The 13,819-nt window shown below is 43.5% G+C and overlaps 1 protein-coding gene across 9 annotated transcripts in view; it reads right to left on the reverse strand.

Annotated features, from left to right (window-relative positions):
* Positions 1-13,819, reverse strand: part of ATE1 (arginyltransferase 1) — a 155,879-nt gene that overhangs the window by 63,957 nt on the left and 78,103 nt on the right. The gene's annotated exons all lie outside the window — the stretch shown is intronic.

Genomic DNA, 13,819 nt, shown 5'->3' on the forward strand with positions numbered 1-13,819 from the left:
TTATCATTGCCTTATTTTTGCATATGAAGACCTAAAGAACCAAGAGAACATCTGTAGGTACAAGAAGGAAAGAAGATCTGTGCTGTGATGTAAAGTCCTGGAGGGGTGGGAACTGGTTTCATTCTAGCATCAACACTGAGGTAGAATACCCAGCAAGATAAACAGTAGTTGAACACGTAAAACATATGTGCTTCTCTAAGACACCTTAGTTCCAAACACGCTAGGCTGAAGCACATCAACACAGAACGTGCCAAACCTCAATCCCAGTAAAGCTGAAAACGAGCATAACCTCCTCTCTGACTACGTCGGTGGCAACATTGTGCTTCCGCACTAAAAAAGAAGAACTGAATATAGCTGCTAGGATAAGTTCACGTGGCTATTAGGCTGTCAAGTTGTTTTTTGTTTCCTACAAAGCAAGGAAAACAGAATGACTTATAAATACTAAAGACAGACCCTACCATGCATATAAGAACTAGGAAAAGAAGGCATCACATTTTGGAATCTTTGACCTTATTCGTTGTTGTTGCTGTTCCTCCTGAGAGACCTCAAGATTTGCCAGCTATATCTCATAGTACAGAAACACTAAATTACTTTTAAGTTGACATGAAGGCCACCCATAAACCCCCTAGAGAAAATTTAAGACAGTCCTGGAGCCATCAGTGAGTATATGGCTCCACAGGGTTAGGAATTAGAGACAAGAAACTTCTCTTTGGTGGGTCATACAGGATGGTTTGTTTCAAGACCGTTATGGTGAACCCCAAATTAATCCTTCTGACAGTTCCTTTCTGACAGCAACAGTCAAATTACCCGTGGTAATTCGGCAACAAGCGCTACAGACTTTAATGGCAAGTGGGTGGCCTTTAAACGGGGATTCCAAACCTTGGTAGGACGGAGAATTCTTTGGGCCAGAGGCTGTCATGTGTACAGCAGAACGTGTCGCAGCACCCTGGGTCTCTACTCACTAGATGCCAGTAGCACACGCACCCCTCCCCCGCTGTCCTAATTAAAAGGGTCTCCAGATATGGGGCAGGGCTGGGTGCAAAACTGCTCAACAGAGAACCACTGTTTAAGGGCAAGCAGCAACTGGAACTCTGGGTGGGAAGCCTCTCACTGCCCCACTCTAGCTAATATGTTCGATCATGAAATGAGTTAATGGGAGTTAAAAATAGCGTTTAGACTATAAATTTACACAACACAATTATCAAGACTAGGAAAGACTATACCGTATTGTTATCTCAAGGGCTTTACACACAATGAACTTTTTTCAATTAGATACATCTCTAAATCAACCTGTTTAAAAATAAACCTTTTGGGGCGCCTGGGTGGCTCAGTCGGTTGAGCATCTGACTTCGGCTCAGGCCATGATCTCACGGCTTGTGAGTTCGAGCCCCGTGTCAGGCTCTGTGCTGACAGCTCACAGCCTGGAGCCTGCCTCGGATTCTGTGTCTCCCTCTCTCTCTGCCCCTCCCCTGCTCGTGCTCTGTCTCTCTCTGTCTCAAAAATAAATAAAACATTAAAAAAATAAAAATAAAAAAATTAGTAAATAAACCTTTTAATTCAAATATAACCCATATATAATACAGGACTGCCACTTCAGAATTACAAAGTATTTGCAATGCTTTTCCAGTCTGAATAACCAACGCAAGAGTATCTTCACTGCTCACCTGACAGTTCAAACACAACTTTCTCATTACCTTAAATAGAAAACAATCTTTTAATAAACTTACCCTTAATGAATATTGCTGAAATCATAAAGAGATCTATCCTGTAGAAATGCCAAAGGACACCACTTTATTTGGCATAGATATCTACTTTCCCTCTAACCAATAATCCAATTAAGTCATCGTTCTCACATTGCCATCCATCCGTCTGTCCAAAGATTTACTGAACATTTACTATAAATCAGGGATTGCTGCTAAAATTGAATAATACACGAGCTCAAACTCCACCTCCTGAGACGCGTAGAGGCTAAAGAAACATACAGATGGGAACGCAGGGATTTATAATACAATACAGTCCGGCAAGGTTTCAGAGCGGGAGCAAACCGGAGATGAATCTTGTAAAGTGAGAGGAGCAAAGCAGAGCATCACTGTTTTAATATGCTGGCACAGAGAAGGTATTTTAAAAGCATGACACAGAAACCAGAAGTCATAGAGGAAAAGGATTAATAAACCGGGTGACATAAAAAATATTAACTTCCGTGTAATAAATTATATGGCATAAACAATGATATAAAGCAAATGACAAAATGGGATGTGACTGGCAAATGAGAAATGTTTGAGATGACAACTGCTAATACACAAAGAACTTTTCATCGTGGTTTGAATCATTCTTGTAACTGAATTTTCACAAAACCTATCATCCTGTTTCAATGAAAGAGGTTCTCTGCATCTCCACGACCTTTTAAAGTTATTTGGAAGAAATGTACAAGAGCAAATGACTTACTTGCACAGCCCTTGGTACTGAAATCAAACATTCCCTGTAGAATAGGCTGGCCAGTGTCACTCTATAGGGAGAAACCTAAAGTTAAATAAGGTATTTGCTCATTTAACAGAATCAAGATTAAGTCTCAAAAAGGGGAAGCCGAGACGTTTTATCACAATACAAATATAATGACACAGAAGTTATTTAATTGAATTCTTTATTAAACTGGTTATGTTTAGGGCAGTGCCCTTAAGAAACTAAGAGTAATTACTCATCTGGGAGAAAAAAATTCAGTCCTGGCATTTAGCACAACCATACACAAAAAATTGCAGATTACTGAAGAGTGAAAGGTAAAACTGAAATTCTTAGAAGGAAAGAAAACATTTCCATGGCCACAGAAAAGGCAAAATTTTCTGGAACCCAACACAAAAGCCCTAAGGATAAATTGGACTACATTAAAATTAGGAATTTATGCTCATCAAAAGACACTATTAAGAGGAGAAAAAAAAAAAAAAAAGGCAAGGAGTGAGTGGAAGAAAGTATCTGTAAAACATGCATGCAACAAAGGATTCTCATCCAGAATGCTAGAAGGACTTCTACAAATAAGAGACCGATAACAGATAAACGGGCCAAAGACTTGAAGAGACAACTCACAAATGGCCAGGAGACACATGATAAGGCCTTCAACTTTGTCAGTCAATGTCAAAATGCAAATCAACACCACGGTGCACCCCCCACATTCCACTATCAGGATGGGAAGCACCTGGACCTTTCCTCTGCTGGGAGCAAAAGTGTAAATGAATACAGTCACTTAAACGACGGGCAGTAGGAACTAAACCTATGATCTAGCAAGTCCATACTTAGGTCTAAGCCCATCAAAAATACCTACATATGTCCAACCAAAGACATGTCTTCACATTGCACTTCCGTTAGCCAAACCTAGAAACAGTCCATCCCTGGGAGAATGGGTGTACAGGCAATAAGAATAAACCCCCTACTGTTACACACAACCACATCAATAAACCTCACAAATATACTGCTGAGTGGAACAAGTCAGTCACAAAATAAAATACAATGAGTGATTCCACGTAAAATATAAAAACAGGCAAGATGAATCTACTGTGGTTATCTTTGAGGTGGGATAATAATCAATGGGGGCATGAAACAGGCTTGTGGGGGGGCTGGCATATTCTGCTTCTTGATCTTGGTGTTGGTTGCACAGTTGGAGACTGAAAATTTATCAAGCTGTGCAATTAAGAACAGCGCACATTTCTGTAGACACATCACATTTCAATAACCAGTTAAAAAAAAAACAACCCACTGAGAGAGGACTTCACATTTTTCCTAAGCTCAGTGCTCCAACTAGAGGACCCACGAAGAAGCCAGCTCCCTACACACTTCTATATACCGCTTTTCCTTCACTTCCCAGTTTTATTCCTTCAGACAGATGCCCGCCTTCCACATGCAATGCACGTCAGTAAAGTCACTGAGCACCTTGTATGTGCCAGTTAATGTGCTGGGCACTGAGGACAGCGACAGATCAGCCCTGGTTTGCTCGAGGACCTGACAAGCAGGAACCATGTCTGATCACATTCCTCTTGCCTTGGCATCTAGCACGACGTCTTCTACAGAGCAGGCCCTCCACAAACACTGACTGATCACGTACACCTACAAACAACTGGACCGCAAGGAGAGCTACAGGTAACACACTCGGAAATGACAAGAGTTCACAGGGTCCGAAAGGCTGCCCCCGGCTTCGCTCAGCGCCCAGGGAGGAGAGCTGGTGGGGGCAGCCGGGAGGAGATACAGAGACTGGCGTCCCTGAAGAAGTGGCACAGGACTGTGGTCTGGAAAGGACGCTCCCAGCTGGGGACAAGAACACGGCGGGATAGGAACAGGAGGCAAGAGGCAGCACAAGGCCTGGCGGAAGGGAGGCTCCAGAGCATGTAAAGTCGTGCCTGACAGCTGGGGAAAGGGGTTGTGGGCAGGAGAAAAGCAAGCTTTCTTTTTCAGGAGGTCAGGGCAGAGCTCGGTGGTAGTATTTTCCAAAAGCTCCAAAGACCACGGCTGTTTTTCAAGGATTAGAAATCATGCACTGCACCAAGCTTATTATTTCACTGTGGACAGACGGGAAAAGGATGGGAAAAGGCACACGATCAAATACACTTCTATTCCCCAGTTAACATTTACTTTCAGTTAATATGCAAGCATTTTAGGATACTTCAAAATTACAAGTTGTAACTCATAACTCTGATAAACAAAGCCATTTATACGAACTTCAATTCAAACTCCCCCTTCTTTTGCTAAAATTAAAATGTGAGGAGAGCCTGGCGGGCTCAGTCAGTAAAGCATGTGACTCTCGGTCTCGGGGTTGTAAGTTGAAGCCCCATGTTGGGTGTAGAATTTACTTTACAAGATAAAATCTTTTTTGAAAAAATATGAGTTAATTCAAACTCTGGGCAAGCTAAGCATATTGAACTTCAATTTTCTCATTTGTAATGAGAAACTTAAAAACACATGACCCACAAGGAACCGCTTTTTGACTCTGATGTGGCAAATTTCCACCTGTGACAATTTTAGAAGCAAGGATTTGTGATGAGCATGTGAATTCTTTTACCTCCCACGGCCTGCAGGAGGCATCAAAAATCCCCTACTAAAATTATTCGGTGGTCATTTTTTCTACTGACTATGTCTAACTCACTGGACATTTAACATCCAGAAAAAGAGATGCTGAGTCAAAAACCCCAGAGTTTTGTTCTGTGCTGTGGGTAGCTGATGAGATCATTTGTATTTCTTTCAGACCAACAGTAGCAAAGTCACTACCACGTGTACCCAAATGCATCACCCCGGGCTGCAATACTGTAGTAAAATAACACATGCTAATTTGTCTGGTCAGGAAACTGAACCGCGTGGGAGCTTGTGGGAGCTCGGGGATTTCAACAGCCCGTGATTCTGCAGATGCAGCTTTGTAAACCCCAAGTTTTTCCCGTAGCTGCTTTTGTAACAGTAATGCCAGCTACCCCCTTTCAGGCAAGCCCCTGCAGAATTCCAGAGGTGCTGTCTGACCACGATCGTGCTGAGGCACCGAGCTGAAGAATGATTAATCACAGATGAATTCGCTTTTTGTTTCTTTTCTGACATTTCCGAACCCTTTCTGATGTCTCAACTATCTGATGTCTGGCCATGTCATGCTACCAAAGCAGACTGCCTGAAGTCACTGTTTACTTTGGCCCCCATACAAGTCTGGATAAGAATTTAGTCAAAACACCTCTTTCGCATCACAGAACGGCCTTACGGCAGAACTCCGAGAGACAACACGAAGGAGTTTTAAACATTACACCTACCGTCATTTCTATTTACTCCAATTTTTACTTTTAAGGAAATCGAACAGTTTTAAAACGTATGGGAAGGGGTCACACTGGAAGAGTATAAACTAAGCTTTACAGGTAAACATTAAACAGTTTGGAAGCACGGGAAAACTCATTTAAAAAGTGTTTAGAAAACAAACCAGACAGATTTAAACCAACAGCTCGATTTTTAAGAGCATATAAAATAATAACGTATGGCTGTATATGTATATAAACTATATAACATACCTATATAAGCTGTATAATGCATCTATAAAATAAACAAGCACAAGGCAGCAGCCGCGTTCCTGGTGGTTAGGCAGAGTGAAGAGAAAACCTGCTCAGGTGCTCACCCTCTGAGATTCCCTGCGCTCCAGAAAGTGACTCCTCCCATCACCAAGCAGAGTTGTGCTCAGTCAGTTCCCTGCCCCTCACCAGCGGCAGGCTCAGGAACAGACAAGAGGCACAACTCCGAGAGGTAAAATGGGTGAAGTGGGCCAGGAGGCTTCTTCGTGAGACATACAGACAACCGCACACACGTTGGGAGCACTGCTGTCAAAGAAAACCAGAAAATCACAAGCGTGGGCGAGAACGTGGGGAAATCAGAACCTGTGTGCACAGCCGCCACGGAAAACAGCGTGGTGAGTCTTCAAAAAGTTACACCTAAAACTGCCATATCATCCAGCAATTCCACTTCTGGGAAGATACATAAAGGAACCGAAAGCAGAAACCCGAACAGGTATCTGCACACCCGTGTTTGTAGCAGCATTACTCACAATTGCCAAAAGGTGGGAACACCCCGAGCGTCCGTCAGCCGGTGAACGCATAAACATAATGTGGCATGTGGGTACAATGGGTGTTATTTGCCTTAAAAAGGAGGGAAATTCTTACGCTTGCTACAACATGGAAGAACCGTGAGGACATCAAGCTAAGTTAAATAAGCCAGTCACGAAACGACAGACAGTGCAGGACTCCAGTCACAGGAGGCACCTAGCACAGTCAAATTCAGAGACCAAAGTAGAATGTGGTCACCAGGGGCTGTCAGGGAGGGAGTGGGGAGCTACTGTCTCACAGATACAGAGTGTCAGTTTTGCAAGCTGAGAAGAGTCCTGGAGATGGATGGTGGTGGTGGCTGCACAGCCACACGAACGTAACCTCTAGAACCTCTAGGACGTAACCTCTAAAACGGTACACTTCAGAATGGTTAAGATGGCCAATTTTGTTACATATATTTGACCACAATAAAAATATTTGTTAAGAAAAAGAGAGGCACAGGAGAACACATAGCTCTTTTCTGATTCTAGCCACTACTAATGGCCTGTGATGCCCAAATGGGCAGCCCAAATGTCCTTCTGGGCACCACGAGAGAAGCAGAGCTGGAAGACAGGTGTCACTGGGCTCGGCGGCCAGAAAGCTCCACTCTCCCCGCCTACTGTGGCCAGAGGACTCCTCCAGGGAGAGACTCTTCTAGGTTGAAAACACAATTTCTGTTCATGTCAGCCAGCTCCTGAGCCCCCAAACTGGCACTGATTTATGCTACAACTATACCGAATCCCATGAACATGGCCATGATTATTACAACAGTTAATGTGAACACTAATAACATATCAAGAAATTTCCTTTCATTAATGACTATTTTCAGCTCTCATTCAATTCATCTGTGACTATCCTATGCCTTACTTCTAAGACTATAGGCCCAGACAAAACACATCTTACTCTGGGGCACCTAGGTGGCTCAGTCCATTGAGTGTCTGACTTTAGCTCAGGTCATGATCACGAAGTTCGCGAGTTTGAGCCTTGTGTCAGGCTCTGTGCTGACGGCTCGGAGCCTGGAGCCTGCTTCGGACTCTGTGTCTCCCTCTCTCTCTCTGCCCCTCCCCTGCTCACACTCTATCTCTCTCAAAAACAAAGAAACAGTAAAAAAAAAAAAAAAAAAAAAAAAAAAAAAAAAAAAAAAAATTAAAAAAACATGATCTTACCATGCAATGTTTTTGTAAATCAATCTTTTACACACACATACACACACACGGAAAATCATAAGAATTCATTAAAAATGCATGTCAGAGAATGTGATGCACAAAAATGATAGTGCTATAAGCTACCCAACCACGCACACTCCGAGAGGAGAATTACGGCAACGTGCTCCACTTACGTAACTATGAAGACGGCCACGAGATGATTTTCATCTTGCAGTGTTCATCACTAGCAAGACAAGCAAAATCAAAACACATCATCATGTCAAGAAATGCGTTGTAGGCTCGAGTCAGGGTATTAAATGAAATGCCTTACAAAGATGAATTCACCTAAGCCAACTCGGCACATCTCTAGGTATGAACGCATATGGAAATGAAGTGACTTTGCCAAAACTCTCTCACATTGAGCCATCACAAACTTCTCAGATCAGTTCGGCTCAATTCAGGGTCAATTCTGAGCCTGCACAGCTCAACACAGAATGATTTCTATCTACATGGACATCTCCACCTCTAAGTGATCTCCATCCTACAACATGTGTTTCAGTCGTCTGCTACCGAGTACTAAACCACTCCAAATCTCAGTGGCTGAAAACCACACTAATTTATTATTCCTCGTGATTCTGTGAGTTGGCTCCAGCTCAGTCAGGGGGTTCTCACATCGGTATCTCTTAGGCTCAATCAAGGTAGCGGCATGCAGCCAGAAGCTCGGTGGGGGCTGAAACCCCCGGGATGCTGCTGCCATCTCTGTCCAGCAGCAGTCGGCCCTTTTACATGCTGATGGCTGGCTCCACCGGCAGAGGAAGGGAAAGCTGCCAGCCCTCTTAAGGTGTGGGCCTCAAGCCCCCCAAGAGTTCGTTCCGTGGTATCCTGTTAGTGCAAGTCACAAGGCCAGTCCAATTGAGGGAAACAGAATCTACTTCTGATGGACGGAACAGCACGCACACACCAGGTGAGAGGAACTGACGACGGCACCCTTGGAAACCAGCTACCGAGCCACGGTCCTCCCTACACATGACGAGAAACTCGTCACTTCAGCATGCCTTCGTGAAAACCCATTACTCAATAAAAAGAGAGCAGGTAAAACCCGCTCTTCTGCGTACCCTGGACCTGCCGTTACATGCTTTCACTTGCTCTACTTCATATAATCGGTGTACTAGACGGTAAAGGCTGTAACTGAACAGGCCCAAATCTACGCGAGAAAAATCCAAATGAAACATTACTCTGGTCTCAGGTCCAGTTCGGTACCCCTGGGCGCCACTTCGCGCACTGTGCCATCTATGTGCCCCCTCGGCTGTAACCTCCATCAGGGCAGGGCATCCGCACCGTTTACAGCTGTATTCCCAGTGCCTGCAGGATCTACGACACTGCCCCTTCTCAGTGACCGAAAATACGCCTATTTGAAGATCTACTCCTTCTTTCTTTAGTACCCAATAGAAAACACTTCTGTCGATTTTTCAGTGTGGCAAAAACACGCCGTTACTGATGCTTTAAACACTTAGCTATGCTCCAAGGAAGAAGATATACTTTTAACTACCATCGTAGTTATATGCTAAATTTACCCTCACTAAACCTTGAAAACGAGAGATTTTACAATAGTGTGCCATTCATTTTCTGTGAGTTATCTTTTGCTGGTGTCTAGTTCTGGGCCCTCAAATTGCAACGTGAACTATTCATGCCGGAACCGGCATCTACCTTGCGATTTTGAACAGCACATTTCTAATTGAGGATTCCCACTTTTATAAGCAGTTGTGCTATTTCTTCATAACTGAGAGTTCTCATTTGCTGAAAATATAATAAAATATCCTCTGGTGAAACGAAAATATCTATAAGTGGAACAAAACAGCCATTTTATTCTGCCCACAAACATCTGAGCTCAGACTTTTTCGGCCCTCAGTGGACAAGGCCAAAATGAAGAGACACCCTGTGGCACAACACGGGACTGATTCCTGAGAGGTTCACCACTCTTAGCACCAACCCCAAGAGTTCAGTGCCACTTTCCTCCAAACAAAAGGCAAGTGTCCGCAATTCTACAAATTTCCATAAAGGGAGGCAGAACTGGTGTGAACTAGCATAAGCCTCTGCTTCTCCCCAGCATCTGAACTAAACTAAGAAGTCTGGTTAATAGCACAAGCAGGCCACTTGGAAATTTGGGTGCCATTTATCAGCATATAAACACAGAACTTTGACAGGTCTCAACGAAAGCACAGGTAATGATTCTGTGCATGCTACCCAACTGGGAAGGTGCTATCTATCAGTGCAAGAAGATTCTACACTCAAGCTGAGATAAAAACACAATATATCCTGGGGTGCCTGGCTCGTTGCTGGTAGAACATACAACTCCTGACCTCAGGGTTGTGAGTTCAAGCCCCACACTGGGTGTAGAGCTTACTTAAAAACGACAACAACGATATGTCTCACTTCTACGTCATTCCCATTTTACAGCTGCAAAAACCAAGACCAGCTATAGTTAAGCAACTTCTCCAAAGTGTTGCACATTCCTGTACCGCCACCTCCCTTCGATGCCAGAGTACTTAGCGGTATTCCATGATATCCAGTCACAGTCCGTTAGAACTGCCTGCGTGTCTTAACGAAGTTCTAACCTATTTGCTAAGCAGAAGCTATCCTATTCACACTCAGTAAACACTTGTGAAACAAATGAGGGAGTTTCTCACTATTCTACATGCTTCTCAACCCTCAGCACTAGTATTGCTTCTCATGAAGTCAATAAATGTCTACTTAAAGTTAAACATCTCCTGTGTGGCAGGCACTGTTAGGTACTTGCATACGTGACGAAGATAAACATCACGAGGGTCTCACGAGCATATGCACAGGAGACAGACTTGAATTTTGGAAAGAATTGTCGACTGCTAAGGGAGGAGGGGGTGGGGTGGCTGGGTGGTCAAGTCTAGCCTTAGTGTCCAGTACAGGTTATTGGAGCAAGTGACCGCTAGGCTGTGGAACGATGAATGAGGAGTTTGCAAGCATGGAGGATGGAGAGAGAGACAGAGAGACAGAGAGACAGAGAGAGAGAGAGAGAGACAGAGAGAGAAACAAGAGATCAGTAAGGGTAAAGGGAACACCCAGCTGAAAGACTCCAGTCACTCAGCCTTAGACGTTCCAGGACCCAGATAACAAAGAGTAGATACGAACTTCTTCAATATGAGTGATTCTCACTTTAATAAACAGAAAAGAGCCAACTTTAAAATGAGAAGTAATCATTTTTCCAGTTCATTATTAGGCTGAGATGTGAAAAATTAATCTGGTGTGGTGGTTCTCAAGCTTGCCTTCACATTAGAATCCTCTGAGCATTAAAAAAACAATTGATGCCCATGGTTGAGCCCCAAATCTTAGAAGATAGGGCCCAAGTATCAGTATCTTTTTAAAGTTCCCCAGGTCATCCTATGGGGCATCTGAGTGGCTCAGGTGGTTGAGTGTCCGACTCTTGATTTTGGTTCAACTTATGATCCCAGGGTCATGTGATCGAGCCCCGCATCAGGATTTGTGCTAAGTGTGGAGCCTGCTTGAGATTCTCTCTCCTCTCTCTCTCTCTCTCTCTCTCTCTCTCTGCTCCTCTCCCCCATTGGAACGTGTGCACACGCTCTCTCTCAAAAAAAAAAAAAAGTTCCACAGGTCACCCTAAAGTATAGCCAAATGGATGACAGCAACAACTCAAAAGCAAAGCAGCACTGAGCCTTGGTCTGGTCCTGAAATGACCCCTCACCTTCCCATGGCCTGACTTCCTGTCAATCAAATCTCAGCCTCAATATGACTCCTCAGAGTGGCCCGCCCTGACCCCAACTCTAAAGGAGCCACACCTAGTATGTGCCACATAACACAGTGCTTATTCCTGACGTCTGTCTTATTATCTTGCTGTAGGTGTTCCAACAGAATGGAAGTTCCTTGACACTAGGGATCTTGCTGCATTTCCAGTAGGAGGTCAGGAAGTACTTTATGAATGAACGAATGAAGTAATAAGCCAGAGGACAGGTAGGCATGGGGGTATCTCTCATGGAAATGGAATTTAAAAAATAATATCCTGAAGCTATAATTCTGAGAAATTTCGGTTGCGTATGATTAAGCCAGACTGACCGAACGACACGGAAAACATTTTTTAATTCTTAGCTAAAAACTAGACAAGCCAGATGTTTGTTTCCAAGCAGAGCTCTACCTAAGAAGGAGACTGAAGAACACACAGTATTTCCTCTGGACTGGAGTCAACAAAGGTGGGATTAAAAGTCTTCATGCAGAGGGAAGGGGGGATGAAAATATGGTCACCATTTCCATGAATAGCAAAAAAAGAAGAAATAGGTCAAAATATGGAGCAATTAAGATTTGAGCTTAGGCATGAGGAAAAACTCGCTGAGGGAAATCCTGCGACACTACAGCAGCCATTACAGATGAGAAGTAAAAGTGAAATTTCTGCGGGTCCCTGAGACTGGCCAAAAAAATGCTTCCATTTAGAAGGGTCGCGCACAAGTACACAGAGGAAGATGAATATCCAAGACGGCTAGAATTTTCTTCTGATTGTTATTATTGTGCTACAGTATCTATAGTACCTGAGTTTCCTACCTGAGCTTCTTTAGATCTGGTACCACAAAAATGAGCTAGAAGGAAAAAATACTAGTAAGAACAGTACCAAGTAAGTGTTTTTGGAAAGCAGAAATATGTCCATGCTTTTCCTTCTTCATAGAATATATGTTTAGGGGCATCTGGGTGGCTCGGTCAGTTAAGCATCCGACTTCAGCTCAGGTCATGATCTCGCGGTTAGTGGGTCTGAGCCCCACGTCAAGCTCTGTGCTGATGGCTCGGAGCCTGAGGCTTGGAGCCTGCCTCGCATTCTATGTCTCCCTCTCTTTCTGCCCCTCCCCTGCTTGTGCTCTGTCTCTCTCTCAAAAAATAAATAAACATTTAAAAAATTTGAAAAAAGAACATATGTTTGGACCTATCAACTAAATTAATAATGCAGGCATAAAGGAAATATGCGAATATTAAATTCACGAGTTACCTACGCTATACACTTAAATATGAGATGAAATGCCAGCAGAGTGCCTTGACCAGACTACCTGGGCTGTCAGCATAAAACCAGCAAGGTAATGTGTATCACCCTTCTTTCAAAGCCAGTTCTGTTAGATCCACAGCTTCTAACAATGGAAACATCCCTTCCCCATACCTTCCGTACTTAACGTCAACACTCTGGAACCACTTTTGTTCGTTCCCATATATAGTTAATCACCAAGTTTTACGGAGTATTCCTTTGTAGGGGGGGGGGGGGGGCGGGGGGAGAGGGAGGGGAAATTTACGGGTTAACAAGATTTAAGAGATCTACCAACCAAACTGTACAGGCCTCGTCTGGGTTCAAAGTCAAACTGCAAAACAAACGGACACTGACTAGATACAGAAAGGTACTTAGAAATACCGTTAATATTTTTGAGGTGGGATGATGAGACTGCGTGTATTTTCAAAATGCTCTTGTCTTTTAGAAATACACACCATGAACAGGTGAAATGATATTCTGGATTTGTTCCAAAATAATTCAAAAGATGATGGAGGAGGGAATGGGGAAGAAAGAACAGATGAAACAAGAGGCACTGATGGGCTGAAGCTGGATAATAGGTACACGGGGTTCAAGTACACTTTTCAATTTGGTTTATGTTTTAAAAATTTCCCTACCTTAAAAAAGTCATAACTTATATATTCGAATATGCTTTTTGATGTATAAATGCGCTGCACTTGGCTGGGAAAAGGGTTCCCAGCTGCCTAAATACCTCAGAGAAGCTTTCAAGTCATTCAGAGTCCTCTGGTTACCCATTTTTTATAGGACTAGGCCCTGGGCAAATCCTTACTTCTCGGCTCCTTCTCTTTGCTATGTGCTTCCCCATCAGCCCTACTCTACATCAGGCCACTTACCAAACCACTGGCCTGACCTGTTTTCATGTAAAATGCTTCCCATCTTCACCTAGATTACAAATTTTCAGAGGAAGATTCATGTTTACATCTTTTTGCCTCTTCAAAGCTTAAAGCAGTGTTCTAAGTAGAGCAAAGGTGTTCGGTTACTGCTTTTCAGGTGCGCAGGAT

The sequence above is a fragment of the Prionailurus viverrinus genome, chromosome D2, assembly GCF_022837055.1.
Source record: "Prionailurus viverrinus isolate Anna chromosome D2, UM_Priviv_1.0, whole genome shotgun sequence".
In the NCBI taxonomy this organism is placed as follows: Eukaryota; Metazoa; Chordata; class Mammalia; order Carnivora; family Felidae; genus Prionailurus; species Prionailurus viverrinus.